The 17,292-nt window shown below is 42.4% G+C and overlaps 1 long non-coding RNA gene across 1 annotated transcript in view; it reads left to right on the forward strand.

Moving 5' to 3' along the window:
- Positions 1 to 10,650, forward strand: part of LOC144754439 (uncharacterized) — a 74,663-nt gene extending 64,013 nt beyond the window's left edge. Inside the window, exons 3-4 of the long non-coding RNA XR_013594724.1 lie at positions 3,417 to 3,539; positions 10,545 to 10,650. This is a non-coding gene — a long non-coding RNA (uncharacterized LOC144754439). The remainder of the gene's footprint in view (positions 1 to 3,416; positions 3,540 to 10,544) is intronic.
- Positions 10,651 to 17,292: the final 6,642 nt, after the last annotated feature.

Consider the following 17,292-nt stretch of genomic DNA (forward strand, 5'->3'; position numbering starts at 1 on the left):
TCCTCGGACCTGATAATTCTTGCCTCGGTGCCTATTCTAATCATGGGTTCCACTCTGCAACTCTGGGCAATAGCTTGCTTCATCTCCACAATGGCCCCCACAACGCTAGGATGCCTTGGGGGTGCCCAGGAGTGGGCACTTCACAGGGAAAAGCCAGGAAGGGTTCCACAGCGGTATGCGTACAAGCGCCGAGATACCCCAGCTGGGGTCGATTTGTACGCTATACAAGTACACTACATTTTACATTTGTTCAATACCAGTATTATCCATGAATTTTCTCATCAAATCAGACTTAAATTGAACTCCATTGTCAATCAATATGGAAGCCGGAAAACCTCTCTTAAAATTTTTTTTTCTTAGAAACCAATAACACTCTCTGTGTCTACCTTCGTGACAACATCAATCTCCAACCACCTTAAAAAAAGGTCAATAAGTACTAAAATATACTTGGAAATTCCATCTTGCCAAACTATGGGTCCCATTATATCTAAAGTGACGTTTTCCCACGGTTAATTGGGACATGACAGTGACGACATAGGAGGGTTGAGTGTCTTTTGTGCTTTATCTGAACTCTCACAACTTACACAAGCACGTACAAATCCACCAACACAATGCCTTAATATTTCTCTTAGCACGAGAAACACCTGGATGTCTTTCATGCCCGATCAAGACAATCCTAGCTCGCATGCCTTAAAGCGGTATAATGTTTTCTCCTCTACAAATAAATTCACGATCCAAACCCAATTCATCATGTACCTCCCAGAATGCTCTTAATTCCACATTGAGTTTGCATTCGTTAGACCAACCATTAGTAATTCTGTTTTTGACATTAAACATAATATTGTCCTTTTTACATTCTTCTTCCCAATCACTCTTACGTAAACCAGTAGTGTCGCTGAACACTGCAGCAACACAAAAATCACACCAGGGATCAGTGTCAATTTCCTTCATGGGTAAAGACAGTCTACTAAGAAAATTGGCAATCACATATTTTGCTCAAGGGACATATTGTACTTCATACATAAAATCTTGAAGTCTCATTGACATCCTAGCAATTCTTGATGATGCTCTCGAAAGGCCCTCAGTAGTTAGTAGTTTAGTCAACGGTTTATGATCAGAGAGTAAAACACATTTTTTCCCCATATACATTTCCTAAAATGCTCCATGGCCCACACGCAAGCCAACGTTTCACTGAATATTTCTCTTCTGTGGGAGAAAGAGAACTTCTTTGCCCTGCTCAGAAATTTGAGACAAAACACCCCCCAAACTAGTTCCACTGGCATCAGTAGTTACAAATGTGTTTGCAAGTGGATCAAATCCTTGTAATGTAGGTGCATAGGCAATAGCTTCCTTGATGCTATTAAATGACCTTTGACAAGCGTCATTCCATGCAAAAGTGGCTTTGTTTTTTGCTAATAATCGCATATCATAAGTCTTCTGTGAGAAGTTGTTAACCCAAGGAAAGCTCGAAGTTCGTCTTTAGATTTGGGTGAAAGGGCACTGAGGATGGCCTCCACCAAATTGCTCATAGGTTTAATGCCTGTACCACCAATTGCATGACCCAAATATGTAACAGATCTTTCCGCAAATTTGGATTTGCTGCCTTCAGCAATCAAACCATTGTCTTTAAGAATGGTTAAAACATCTCTAAGGATGGCATCATGCTTTAATTTGTCCTTTCCCATTATTAAAATGTCATCTTGAAAAAATACAACCTCCCGAATGTGACTGAACAAGTTCGACATCAGCCTCTGAAATACAGCAGCGGCTGATGCCAAACCAAAAGGCATTTGTTTAAATCTGTAACAACCAAATGGTGTGCAGAACTGCTAATCTGTCTGCTGCTTTTGTTTAACACCACTTGGTGATATGCAGCAGAAAGGTCCAATGTTGAAAACCATTTAGCATTTTGTGTCAAGGATAACATTTCATCAATCCTGGAAAGTGGAAACTGGTCAATCAAAATATTGTTATTAAGATATCTTAAGTCCATACACAAACGGGCCTTTCCTTTGGATTTTCGGGCAACGACCAATGGAGAAACCCATTCGGCTGCTTCCACTGGTTCAATGACGTTATTACTTAGCATTTTCTCCAACTCTCCTTTAACTTCCTCCATAACTATAAAGGGAATATTTCTCGCTTTATGCACTTTAGGAATAGCTCCCTCCTTTAAGCGAATTTGATGGGTAAAACCCTTTAGTTTCCCCATACCATTCGTAAACACTTCCTAGTGTCCTTACCCTCACAAGACACTAAAACTTGCTCCTTACTATTCGGATCAAGAATGATGTTTAACAACTTCTGGTCTTTCCACCCCAAAACCAATGGTCTTTCCTTAGCTATATAAAGTTTCCCAACAGATTGTCTTTCCTTAAAACGAAATATTAAGGTTCTAAAACCTAACATGTCAATTTTTTCTCCTGTGAAACTCTCAGCAGAAATGTCATTTGGTTCTAACCATTCCCCAGTATTATTGATAAATTGCCTTTTCCATACATCTTGGGAAACAATGGTAAAGGGGGACCCTGAGTCTGCAGCTAATTCGACTGTAATGCCCCCCAGAGAGAAAAGACACAAGGGCTTTGAAGAAGAATTACTAGTGATATTTAGTACCACTTTTTTCTTCTGAACACAATTGACTTGTACATCATCATCACTTGAGCTTGCAGAACTATCTTCATCTCCTTCTTGTACGCAGGCAACTTTTCCTTTAGACTTGTTCTTAGGCTTGCGTCTGCAAACTCTAGAGAAGTGTCCAATTAAGCCACATTCCAAACACTTTGCAGACTTAGCAGGACATTTCTCATATGCTGCAGAGTGTGAGTAACTACCACATCTGTAACAAATCAAATTACCATGTTTCTTTTGCTCAATATTATCTGAAATTTCTTCTATCAGTCTTCGCACCTCTGTAACTTTTGTAGGTTGAATTTTTTTCTACGACCTTCCCCACGATTTCTTCAGAATTTTTCTTATCTTGAGAAAGTGTAGCTTTTACACAATGTTCAGAGAGTTCAGCTTTTTTTACCATTGCAATAATATCTTTTAAACATCCTTCGCCTTCCACCCATAACTTATCCTGTAAGCTCTTATTTTTAGGATACACGACAACCTGGTCACGAATGAACTCGTCGTGTAGTTGTGCAAACCTACACTTACTTGCCAATTGTTTTAAAGAAGATACATATTCCTCAATTGTCTCATGTTTTTCCTGCTTCGTGTGAAAGAAAGTGTGTCTCATGACAGCAATACAAACTGATGGTCATCAAGATCCAGAATAGCCATTTTGAAGACATCCATATCACCCTCAGTTCTCTCATGCTTGTGTAATTCATTATGCTTGTGTAATTCATTAAATATGCGCAACCCTTCAGAACCTAGTGAATACATCAACATCCTTTTTTTTCTTTCAGGTGAGAAAAGTCCACTAACATCTTCCAAGTTTGCAATATAATTGAGAAAATACTCTTTCCAGTCTAACCACGCTACTACAGGTTCTCCAGGTGTTGGTAAAAATTCCTTTGCAGAATTGATGTGTAAGTTTGACACATTGAGATCTCCTGCAGCGTTTGTTCTTGATGGTGTTGTGTCAGAAGAATTAGTGGGCATGATTAGAGAAAAGTAAAATGAGATTCCATAAAAGTACTAGTAATAAACAGAACCACAGTGGATCCCTCTTGAAAGCGTAAGAAATCCAAGTGAAAACAGTACCAGGAAGTTCAAAAATGAATGGCCCAAAGTTCCAGTATTTAACTTCTAATGAGTATTTAACTTCAAGTAAATAGCGCTGTCCTGGTAGCTCAAACCAAGATGAATGGACAAAACTTCATGTTTTATATATATATATATGTGATCAAGGGTAGTGTTTACCCAAAACGCGTCATGCCTAAAGAAACAGAGAGGTTATAATAAACTGACCTTTCGTACCGGAAAACTGCCTGGTGGTCCGTGATTTCTGCATGCCGCGCTGGAGAAGCAGAAAGTTGATGGAATATATATATATATATATATATATATATATATATATATATATATATATATATACACATAACCTCACGTGAATAGTGCTGCATGCACTTGTAAATGTACCTTAGAAAATATTAACAGTCACAATTAAATACCGTAATGTAGGGCTTCCTGATGGGCGAATTCCCAAAAATTGCAGGTGGTTTATTCACACGCTTGTAAAACGCGTAATCCTTTCACCACAGAGCTTTATCTGAAAGGTAATGCAAAAAATACCCTCAAAATAACCCCCATGCGTGAAGAATAGAGTGATTACGTAGGGACATGTAGTCCTCTTTCTTTGTTCACAGCAGTGATCCGGCGTTGCTTGTGACGCTCAGTTGAGAGAGAATGATGATGAGCAAAGATTCCTTGAAATGACGGAGCTGCAGCGCGTCATTTAAAAATTGCCTATTGCCGTTGGTCGGTAAACGTATTACTATTATAAAGAGAATACTGTTACTACAACGTCAAAGCAGATCCAAATGAGTCCAAAAAGCCATCTTCTCCCTTCTAATGCAAAGGATTAAAGCGTTGACACTCCGATCCACACTTAAAGAAATAAGTGATCTCCTAAGCGTCGTCCCACTTTCTCCTTGTAGATCGTAAATCCGTCAGGAGATGCGCATTAAACCTCTTGTAGTCTAAAAGGGTGTTTGCTCGCCGATTATTCGCCAAATTAAGTGTAGTAATTACACTTAATGCAGGAAATTGAATTAATGCTTTATTCAAGAAGCTTGGTACAACAAATGCATGCAGCTCAGAAGGAGCTAGCTGGAGAATGAATCATAACATTCTTGTTATCACAGTTGTTCTCTAAACATTCTTATCGCATGCCTACTATTCTAATTCTAGTACACTAAAAAAACTAAGCTAGAACGATGGCTGCAGGCAATACCCCCCCCCAGATTTGATAGATCTATTGCATCTGATTATGTCATAGTCAGGAGGAATTAAGATGTCGAGTACTGGGGAGGAGGAGTCATTGAGCCACGTTTCCGTAAGAATCAGGATGTCCAATTCTTGTGAGATGATGAGTTCGGAGATATCTGATGCGTGTTTCACTGCTGATCTGCAGTTAAGAATCATTGATTTAATATGAGAGTTTGTAGTTGCTTCCAATAGGTGAGACGTGGCGACCTGAAGTACATTATCTTTATTCATGGATCTAAAGTTAACACTAGGATCTCTATCCAGATCAGATGAAATAGTGGGTATGATGCAAGGAGAGACAGCATAGTCATCATACGATAGTAACAGTGCGAGCGTGTTATCATCTGACATCTGAGGCTGGAACCTAAGGGGTCTAGATTGAAGTTTGGGAAGAGGTTAAGAGGGCCAGCGTGGGTTGCTAGGGTAAGTGACAGCGGACCTTTCCATTCCACCACGTATAATACTTGCTGGAGGAGTAGGAAGATCAGTCCCTGGGGGAGGACAGAGTTTGCACAACTTCTCATTCTTTAATGAGCAGTGTAGGAGGGTCTGGACGTTATCCTTTACAGTAAGGAGGTTGAGCTTTAGTTCAGCCAGTTTCTCCTCAATCAGGTGAATGCTGTCATTGTCAGGTACTTGCCCAGAATAAGATGATGGGTGAGACCCCTTCTCTTCACAGAGCTTGCAAGGGGAGATAGACCCTAGCTTGAGCTCAGTTATGGAATCTATTGAGGGGGGTAGGATTGGCATCGATGGTGTCAGGGTTCCGAGCAAGAGGTTGAGGAGAAAACCTTTGAGGTTTCAAGGAGGAGGGCCTGTGGTAGTATCCTGTGCAATGGATATAGAGAAAGAAGAGGAGGAAGGACGAGGAGGGTTCAAAGGAAAGGGGTCCCTGAGGTAGTATCCAGTGCAATGGGTGTAGAGATAGAAGAGGAGGAAGTTCTTAGAGGGTTCAAAGGAAAGGTGCTGGGGTTTAAAGTTGTGAGCAGGGTAGGAGATAAAATCAGATTAGAGCTACTGGTACTAGGAGATGAAAAGCATGTAATGTCAAGGTTAGTATTGGGAATATTATACTCAATTGTGTTGAGGGAGGTATCAGAACGGATCAACTGAGAGAGGTGGAGGTGGAGGGGGCACCAACGTAGTGTCAGGGAGCAGGTAGCTCAGTAGTACTAGGGAGATTAAGATGTTTTGGCCTGGCAGGTTTAGGGTTGATGATAGGGTTGACTGGAGGGGAGATAGGAAGGGGGGGCGCGGAAGGTACAGCCGTAACGGGAAGACTAGAAAGACCTAAATTAGCAGGATTAGGGTTACTGAGTGTAGTTTTAATCTTATTAAAATACTGTCAAACCAAATCTTGATAAATGGAGTGACAAAGTCAAGCTAGAGCAGACAGATGTGAACTCCAAAGCATTTGATGAGTCTGATATTGACATGCTGGGGTAGTTCATGTACAATCTGGAGTGTTTGGGTATGTGCATTGTTACAAAGGTATATGCAGCCATCATGGGACGGAACATCATCAGATGCCAAGACTAAGCCAGGATAGGCCTACACCTGGTGCAGGGATATGAGAACCCCATAGTTTTAGGTGACATTTCAGCAGGTTACCCATAGGAGGGCCTCCATGTGGCGTGTGTTGCTAGTGGTTCACATGCTTTAGATGTCGATTTTTTTTTAATCAAGCCAGAGTGTATTCTCTCAAAGACTTTGAACACCAAATTTGTCCCAAGTCAGACGCTCAGCAAATTGTTCACAAAGTACGTCCTCTTCCACTGGGTGCAAGAGATCAACTTAAATGCGTACTTAAAAATCTGTGTGCTGAGGGGGTCATAGTGCCTTCACTCGTAAGAAAGGGTTTCTCCCACTATTGTAGCGAGGAAAAATCTGGGGGGGTTAGGCTTTGCGCCAACTTGCGCTCCTTGAACAAGAAAAACCGGGTTCATTGCCACCCCCTCCCCAAGATACAAAACTTGCTTTCCAAGTTGGAGGGGTGGGAGCAAATTGTTTTCCATCATAGTCTTGCACTTGGTGTATCACCATATACCGCTCACGACTAATTTGCAAGACCTTACTTCCTTTGTCACCCCTGTTGGAGTATTTAAGTATCCCTAATTGCCCTCTGACCTAGCTTCCGCAGCTAGCGTCTGCCAAAAACTCATGGAGAGTCTCTTGAAGGACATCTCAGGGGTTCAACCCTATCAAGATGACATATTGTTTTTCGCTAGTGATTGGGAAGCACACAACATGACCCTGTACGAGGTGTTGTCTGTTCTAGCCAAGGCAGGAATGACGATAAGTAAGGACAAATGCAATTTTGGCATATCACAAAAGTTCCTCTGAAAGACAGAGATGCTCTATGGTCATTTTTAGGCTTAGCAGAGTATTATACCCTGATGGTGCATGGGAACCCACAAAATGTGAAGCCCTTATGAGCCCTGCTGAGGAAAGGTGCAAAGTTTGCATGGACAAGTGAACTCTTCCATACTTTTAACAGAGTTAAAGATTTGATTGTTGGGGCCCCTGAGTTACATCCATTTCAGGACGACTATAAGTGTTTCATCACTGTTGATTCAAGCCTAACTGGGTTGGGGGCGGTACTGAGGCAGTGAGTGTCAGGCAAGGAACACACCATAGCATTCACATCCAGAGTGCTGAGACCAGCAGAAACACATTACAGCACAATAGATCATGAGGCTCTTGCCTGTGTGTTGGCTATCAACAAATTTAGAGCCTACATTAGGGGACAAACCCTAATGCATATGTTAGAAAGAAGTGGTCGAGGAAAGGCCTCAGCAACACTGGTGCCTTTGTTGTCAAAACTACAAGAGTACCATTGCAGCATCAAAGATTTACTGGGAGGGAAAAATTTCAGGGTGGATTACCTGTCATGTATGGCCTTGAGTGAAGAGCATGATCGGGATGAACTCGAGGACACTAAATCTGTGGTGACTGCATTGGATGCTATTGAGGAATGTGTTCCTGTCACTGAACAAGCATGGCTGGAAGCTTACACAAAGGATTCTAAACTTAGTCAGGTCAAGGACTTTATAACAGGAGGTTGGCCTGAGGGCAGAACATTGTCTGGTGAGTTAAAACGTTTTTTTCAGGTGGCCACTGAGTTGTCTGTGGGTAATGACATGGTCATGATTTCTTCATTCTGCCGGAAAGTTCAAGGAAGGAAATAATAATGGCTGCGCACTGTGGGCACTTAGGGGTCCACTAAAACATTCAAACTGTACGATTGATGGCCTTCCTTAGAGTCACAAGTCAAATCCTTGGTTGATACCTGTGCTGAGTGTCTTGTATCCGATAAAAAGTGGAACATGATAGATACACCACTTCATCCTGTTCCGTTTGCAGAAAGACCAAAGGATAAAGTTGGGATGGATTTCTCTGGACCCTATGAGGTCCTACCTAGCAACATCAGGTATTTGATTCTGCTAATAGATTATCACTCCAAATTGTTGTATCATATGTTTTGTGTTGCCCCTGGTGACGGAAATGTCATTAAATGTTTGAAACAGGTGTTTACAGTTGAAGGTTCACCTAGAAATATTGTTACAGACAATGGAATATGCAAATATTTTTCTCTTAATGATGTACGGCATGTCAAGGTTGCTTTATATTCCCCTGTCATGCATTTCCTACAAATCTATATAAGATCTGCATGTTTAGAAAACATTAACTAAGGGTTTGCTGTCCAGACTGATTCCAGACACCCCCAAAGGATATGTTAGTCTGTTAGTCCTGCTAGCTCACAGTGCCACTATGAGCTTTTCTTACCAAGGAGCAAATAGCTTCTGGCAACTATCGAACATGATAACCCTGACCCCTAAGGGATAGTGTAAACAGTACAGTACTTTTTGCTCAGTCACTCATGCTCACTTTGTCTCAGAGAGATACACGGAATAAACGGTGGGGACATTTTCAATAAGCATTTATTGAACCAGCATCATTCTAGCGTAAAATACATGTGCTGCAACCACCATGAGACAGAAACAAATATACATGGTTATTAGCACCAACAGAGTAAAGAAAAGGTAGAATTCTACCATAGTGCTAATACAATGAATATTTTCAGGCATATGGATACATGACAGTAATAATGCGTACACCTAATGTGCAACCCCTAAATAGATGTACCTAAGTGTACCTAGCACGTATGTAAGTGTATAGCCAAGAATTCTCTTAGGATAAGCCAACCCCATTACCTGATGTGCGAGAGTGAAGGACACCGTCTTGGTCTCAAGAAGGACACCCCGCGATGGATGTCAGACTACTGCGTGCTGGAGTGTCTGCATACAGGAACCTCAGCGTCGACGTGAAAACATGGAAGTCTTTTGTCTCCTCTACCTTGCCCAGCAAGGATGTAGTGCTTATATACCGAAAGGTACCCTCAGGGGTTCTACCTAAAAGTGTACTGTGAGCATGTTGGGCAAGGATGACAATAGCGGTGACCCTCATACAGAGTTAATATGCAGAATATGGTAATCCTGTTGTGATACTGAGAATCCTCATGCATAATACATTAGGCTAGTTTTCAGAGAAAACCACACGACAGGCATGTAGCACCTAACTATGTAAAAAGTCAGCGTCAGACCCGTTATGTGGAACAATGGTGGGACAGATGTAGGTAAAAGGTTGTGTAAATACCTAGGTCTATATTGGGGTACATTGGGGTTCATAACACCCCATCCTCAAATGGTTTAGTTGAGAGAGCGAACAGAATAGTGAAAGAGGGAATTCACACAGCACTTTCATCAGGGCAGGATGTGCAAGAGTTTGTTAATACCAAGAACTGAAATTACGATATTGCAGCACACAGCACCACTAGCGTCCCCCCTTTAACACTATTAAGAAGAAGAAAGATGCCCACAAGTTTGTTTCCTAAATGGTAATGTTAATATTGATAAAAGCGATGACAATGTTTAGAATGATACTCTTGCATATACAAGCGAAATTTCATCACTATTAGCAAATTCACCCGTCAACTCTGACTCAAATACGTGATCAGGCAGGCTCTGCAACATAGGCTTGAGGTTACTGATTAGCACATCAAAGGTGTGGTAGCACATAGCCGGCAAACAAACGCGTGAACAGGAAACTAAGGGCCATCCCCCCTGATAAGCGCTGAAACCCCACCATGGTCCAGGGAGATTAGTCCCAATAAAGCACACATGGCCGGAGCGAGGCACGCATACCCAAAATATCATAAAGTCAGATGCCACACAAATTTAGGAATAAATAGCCAAGCAGGAAACAGCACACACAGTACACCCAGTGATCACATGCCCCTCGTGCCGGACATCTGGACATGTTACCCACTGGCCCACATTGTGACAATGCAAATTTGAGGCCCACCTGCATTTGTTATTAGGGTCCTTATGACTCCGCAGACAAGGTCTGCATTCCTTTACCAAACAAGGTTCATCAAAAGTATTTTTATGATATTCAAAAACTGTATAAAAACGTACTCCAATTAATTATACTTTGAGACAGTCCTTAGACACGCTTCTGTAACTGTGCTCCGGCTGAAGTGTTTAATTAAAGCAACTGTTCCCGTTTTGCCAAACGGCTCTTGTATTTTGTTTTTTTTCAAGATAAATTCATACTTGCGCACCATTTTGGTGAGCCAGCCAGGAGAGATTTGTACCTCGGACCGGACTGAAGCCGAGACGGATTCACATCTGTGCAGCAAAAAAGGTGAGCAGACGCTACAATTAATTGAAAGTTCTGCTGTATCAGTGGGGCAGAGGTCTACTCTATCCAGCAGCTGCCGTCAAAGGGTATGAGACCATATTTGATCCATAGTCCCCAGCATTTTGCGTATGGTAAACTAGGTAGAAGCGCAAAAATTTGACCTGAGCACCGTGCCACTAATAGAAATTTGCCATGTTACCAATTTTATGTGTCTGAACTCAGAAGTCGCAAGGCGGCCTCCGAGGCATTCCACAGAGGTCACCTTTGTTCGATAGTCAGCACGCTAGGAAGGGTGAAAGTGGTTATTGCTTGAGCCGCTGGGCATTATACATATGGTACGCATGAGCCCTTGGTGTGATATAGAGCCAGCACCTCAATCTTATTTTTTAGTCTAAAGGGTTTTCTCAGTGCTACCAGTTTCTTAACACTGGTAGTATCTGAAAAAAGTGAGAGGTGTAGTTCACTTGGACTGCTGGGCATGATACAGATGGTACACTAAGCCCCTGGGTGTGAAACAGCGTGGGATTTGGAGGTTAGGGAAATATTTGGATCTGGGAGATCAGGTGTAGCTTGTGTTTGGCCAAGAGGGGCCTGTGGTTCTTCAGGTTAGTCCTTTTCTCTGTGAAAAAGTTTTAATTTTCTTTATCCCGAAGCTGATATTAACATACTATTGGGCTCACTTAGTCCTGTGTACCACACAGGGCTTCCCCTGGTTACAGGATAGAATGTGGTAGGAGGAAGCCAAGGTATTTTTGACAAAGTCATAATTTTTTTCTCTGTCAAGTTTTTTCTTATTGAAGTATTGAAATTGATGCAAGGTATATTTGATGTTGTGGTTATTTGATTTGATGCTGTAGTGCTGGTAAATTAATCCAACTGGTCTCAATGTGCTATATGAAGGTGTTTCTATTTTCACAATCGTTATTTCATATCACAGTAAAGTCTGCTATATTTCTGCCAAATTTCATGACGTTTTAATAATTGCACTTTCTTCTTGGTTGTGACCCTTCATGTGCATTGCTATTTGTGTTTGTGAAATGTTTGTATTTATGCATCTGTAAATTCCATTGAGTTCATAGTAAGTAGTTAGACCCAGCCATCCCTGTGTATAAGAATCTGTCCCCTAAAAAGTACCCAGCTTGTCACGGAGTCTCCACTAAAGCACATGCACACGAGGTTCCCCACACAGACTAATACACTTAACAAGTATTGCCACAAATGGCACGCACACACTAAGGTACATGTGTTTTTTTGTCCAGGGGACACCAACATATTCGAACACATGAGAACACACATATGGACAAAATACGCAAGACAGAAAAAGTACAGGAGAGAGGCGCTATTAGAGCTGCGGGTCATCTTCAAGGAGGCCCAGACCAACAATCCTATGACACAGATAATAGACAAAGTGTCCACATATCCCCCGCCATATGCAAGTATGGAGGTGGTCTCGCCAATGCTGGCTATTCCCGCATTAGGATACACCAACCAGCCAGCTGAGGGAGCTGAAGCGTCCCCTACCGAACAACAGAACATTAGATCAAGGCGTGAAAATCGAACAGGGCAGAAAGTCAGGGCAATCCCAGCCAGCGAACAAAAACCTGAGGCAACTCTCATTTATTCATATGGATCAAAATTCCAAACATACATATATGGCAGGAGTAAGGGTGGCACAACTCTTCGAATAATGGTTTGCTTGTGTACCTTGCTTTTAGAAGTTGAATGATATTGGTGCGATTGTAAACATGAATGCAGTGTGGATGTGAAATGATGAGATCGTCCTCCGATTTTTATATCTTTTAGTGACATTTGAATAAACATCATTGTTGCATTGATAGTTACTCATATGTATATTTTCTTTGTTGACCTCCTTACCGCTGCCATTTATGTATTGTGGGAATTTTGGTCCATGTGACTATATGAGAGTTGCCTCAGGTATAACAGATTTAATTTCTCTGTCTAGAGGAAATGATACCCAGTTGCAGTGGGCCCTTTTCGTAACCAGACAATCCCAGCACCACCCCAGCCCAGTGCTAGAGTTCCCCAAAGCTCCACCCTCCCCTTCCATTGCATTCAGGCCATCAAACCCCCAGAGATATGAAGAACGCGCTCCCCCACCGGGTCAGGTGAACACACCCAAGTGACAGGGATATTCATAGCAGGTCTGTACAGTGATACAGGTGAGGGTGAGGGCCCCAGTCCCATGTGTTTCGATGGCGAGAATAAGGCAACGGGGTTGGCCCAGCTGACCAAGGAAGAACATTGGAAATCAATGCCAGAAGCAGAAGAGGCTCCCAAACAGATCCACACCCTATTTTCCACCCTCTCATGAGAGCGCTACCGGTACATGTGTGTCAGTGCTATCAGTATTACAGAAGGGGGCACATAAGCATCTCTGGCCCCTTCTGAAATATCATATTGCCCCAGGGGCACACAAAACAGGTGCACACGCCTATTGCACCCCCAGGCACAATGTTTAATATGATTTCTGATGTGTGAGGTGCAGAATTTTATAGTGCTATTTGAAACTGAAAACCAGTTGATTATGTTTGTAGTACCAGTATTTCTACATTAGATTGCATTACAGCATTGAGTATTTCATTACTTTCCTAACTAATATAAACATGGAAGGTTTTAAGAATGCTGGTACAGAGGAACTTGTTATAAGTAAGCAAGGAGACAATGACACTATAAAAAGAGTCAATATTCTTATAATTATATAGGGAACAACAGGTAGTCAGAGGCGGCTCCTCCACTATGGTGGAGGAGCGTAACCCCCTTCAAAAACGACAGGAAAGGAAAAATAAAACGATAATAAACACTCGTTTTATTTTTCCTTTCCTGCCACGTCTTGGGCGGGGCCTGCGCGGGGGACAGGTACTGAGGGGAGTGGTAGGTGGACTCCCTTCACTGCACATGATGGTTTGGCCGGTCATCTCAGGCCGGCCAAACTGTCATGCACAGTGAAAGCTCTTTCCAACCCAGCAGCACAGCTGAGAGTAGGTACAGACCTCCAGTCTGTCCTGGAGTGCAAATCAAGGATGCTCTGGCCAATCCTGAAGCTGCTCTCATACGTGAGAGTAGCTTCAGGATTGGTCACAGAGCATTCTGGGAGTCTGGGCCACCTGGTGAAGAGGAGCAGAAGAACACGACGTGGACAACTGCAGGTACATTTTTAAAATTACTTTTTTAACCCCGCCTCTTGTACCCCCCCCCGCCCCCTGCAACCCCTATGCCCCCCTCCGCCCCCCTCCGCGATTTGGGGTCGCAAATTGCAAGTGACTCATTAATATTCATGAGCCTCGCATTTTGCGACCCCATTGGGAATCACAATCACTGTCTCTGACACTGTAGTACATTGTAAATTGCGCCTCGCAATTTGAGACTTGCAATTAAGCGTAAATTGTGAGGCGCAATTTATAAGGGTCGTACATCTGGCCCTTATTGTTGTATATTTATTTTTCAAGTTTCAAATTAGTTCAGTGTGTTAAATAAAACTGATTTGCAACCAAGGGAGTAGCTAGAAAATTAAAATACTCCTACTCTGAATCATAACTGAAGAAACTGAGAAAGCAAAGCAAGTGAATGTGACCCACGCTAGGAGAGCTCCATTGTCGCTTCAATCCAAACATCTATCCATGCATCTTTTCACCCTCCCATCCACCCGCTGATATCCTTTTCACCTTTAAATTCTGTCATCCATTCATTCTTTCATCCATCATTCAGTCTTTCACCATTCCATCCTTCCGCCCTTTCCCCATTTATTTATTTATTTATAATGTTTTATATAGCGCAAACATGACCCACGGGGGTATCAGAGCGCTTTGCAGTACATAATTATCACATATTATACATACAATCGGGAATCGCATATAATACAAATAAGGTAGACATTGCTGTTTGGATAAAATCAGTGGCAAGTTGGCATCAGAGAGTTAATGGTTTAGGATGTTAATTTGTTGATCAGAAACATTTTCGCTTCTTTTTTGAAGGCGGTAAAAGAAGAGATTCTGCGTACATCTGGGGGAAGGTTGTTCCAAATCTTCGGTGCGATACCTGAGAAAGCTCTGCACCCAGTTCTCTTTTTGTGGAAGGATTGGGGTTTTAGTAGTAGTGAGCTTGCGCTTTGCAAATGTCTGTAACCTCCCGACCACCCTAGCTTTGCTAAATAGCTGGCGGTGTTGCTATGTAGGGCTTTATGTGTCATGCAGGCGATCTTTAGTTGTAGTCTCGACTCGTAGGGTAGCCAGTTCAAAGCCTTCAGGGCCAGGGTGATGTGGTTATTTCTTTTTATTCCGGAGACCAGCCTGGCCGCAGCGTTAATCGATGCCCTGATCGGTGCTAGCTTGTATTTTGGAAGACCGCATAGAGTGGTGCTTCCATAGTCCAGTCTTGGTAGTACTAGAGCTTGAACCGCCATTTTTAGATCAGTCTGTAGGGGGGAAGGGTTTAAGTTTCCTTAAGATACTCAACTGAAAATTGGCTCCCTTGGTGGCATTGTAGATTTGTACCTCCATATTTAAATGTTTGTTACGGATAACTCCCAGGGATTTTGAGGATTCAATGATGTGGGGGGCGCAATCAAAGGAAGTAAGATGCTTCAGCTATAAGTCTATCTTGGGTGTGTGATTGGGAGGGGAGATGAGGAGGAACTCAGTTTTCTTGGTATTAAGCATGAGGTGTTTGCCATTGAGCCAACTTTGGGTATTATGAAGAATGGTGTTGAGGGAGATGAAGTCATCTGGTGAGGAGATTTTCATATATAGTTGAGTGTCGTCTGCGTATAAGTGATATAGAATGTTTTCAGAACTAAGGGCATTAGCAAGAGGTTCCATGAGTAGATTAAAAAGGATTGGTGAAAGTGCTGATCCCTGTGGAACTCCTAGTGTGACCATGGAGGGTTGAGAGAATGATTGCTTCAACTTGATTCTTTGGGCTCTGTTGCTTAGGAAGGAGGTAAACCATTTTAACACTGGAACGGTTTGGCCCATCCTTCGTTCAAGTAGGGACAGTAGATTGTCGTGTTTAACCATGTCGAAAGCAAAAGATAGGTCAAAAAGTATCAATAAGCACGATTTGTTATGATCTAACATTTTTAAAATGTCATCCATTATATGGGTGAGTACTGATTCAGAACTGTGACCTTGACGGAAGCCGGATTGGTGTTTATCTAAGAGGTTGATGTTCTCGATGTGGTTGCAAATTTGAATTTGTACATTTGCCAGAGTGGGGATGCTGGATATAGGGCGATAGTTGTTGAGGTCTGTGGAGAGGGAGATGGCTTTCTTTAGTATAGGTGTGAGCTGCCCTATTTTAAGACAGTCCGGTATGGAACCTTGCCTCAGAGAGGCGTTGACAATTTTTGCCCATATTGGTAGAATAGAGGTCTTTATCATTCTGAATACAGATGGGGGTAGGGGCTCGGAGAAATGATTGGCAGGGTTGATCGCTAGCAGGGTGCTATAGATTTCGTGTTCAGGGATGGGTGAGAAGAAGTGCCAGTTGGCATTGTTTTTTGGAACTTCGATCGGCAGGCTGAAAAGGTCCTTGATCTGCGAGTAAAGAGTAGACTCTTGGTCAGTAGATAGTTGAGGTTTTTTCTTGGATTGAATGTCATTTTCAATGGTTCTAGTCTTTTCAAGGAAAAATTTAGCAAGCTCGTCGCAGTTAGGAGTAGCCGGGTTGCTTAGCTCCACTACGTTTGTAGAGTTACGCGATAGTTGTTTTACGATTTTGAATAGTTTTTTGGGACGGTTAATGGCTTGGTTCAGCTGTGTTTTGAAGAAGTCTGCTTTAGCTTTTAAGATTGTTCTGTTGTAAGTGTTTCTCAGTGCCCTAAGTTGGTATAGATGATCAGCTGAGGGTGCTGATTTCCATGCTCGCTCAGCTAGTCCTAACTTGCGCCGGTCCGAGTTAAGATTCTCATTGAACCATGGTTTGGAGATTTTGGTGGAGACATTTCTTTCTTGAAGGGGCGCTGTGGTATCAAGGATTTCAAGCATAGTGGCATGGTAGAAGACTGTAAGATCATTGGCGTCAGCCATGTCTGCTGATGGGATCAGGGCGAAATTGCATTGGGATATCAAGGCGTTGGGATGGATATTCTGGATATTCTTTTTCCATTGTTTTGTTTTTGTAGGTTGGTTTCGTTTTGGAGTTACCTCACTGTTGATGGAGAAGAAGATGCTGTAATGAGCAGTCCACTTACATGGGGAGATGGATTCTATTGATATAGTGTTTCTTTTTGCTATGATGAGATCTAATGTCTCCCCCTTGTTATGGGTTGGGCTGTCACAGAATTGGGACAGTTCCTGGTCTGCCAGAAAGGATTTGAGACCGCTTACATCATGATCGCTGGTATCGTTTCAATGGAGATTGAAGTGTCCTAGAAAAATCTGCGGCACTTGTGAGTTGGCGTTGGCTGTAATGACTTCAATTAGCTCATCAATGAACTTTCCATTTTCACCCAGGGGGGGGGGGTGGTATATTATGTGAAGTTGGCAGATGATGCCCTAGTTGTCCGAAATGTTGGTGCAGAGATATTCACAGGAGGATAAGGAGATGGAGTCTGCTTGATTAACCGTGATTGTGTTTCGATAAATGCAGGCTAACCCCCCCTCTGGGTTTCTCAGTTCTATCAATGCAAAA

Source organism: Lissotriton helveticus, chromosome 5_1, assembly GCF_964261635.1.
Source record: "Lissotriton helveticus chromosome 5_1, aLisHel1.1, whole genome shotgun sequence".
Taxonomy (NCBI): Eukaryota; Metazoa; Chordata; class Amphibia; order Caudata; family Salamandridae; genus Lissotriton; species Lissotriton helveticus.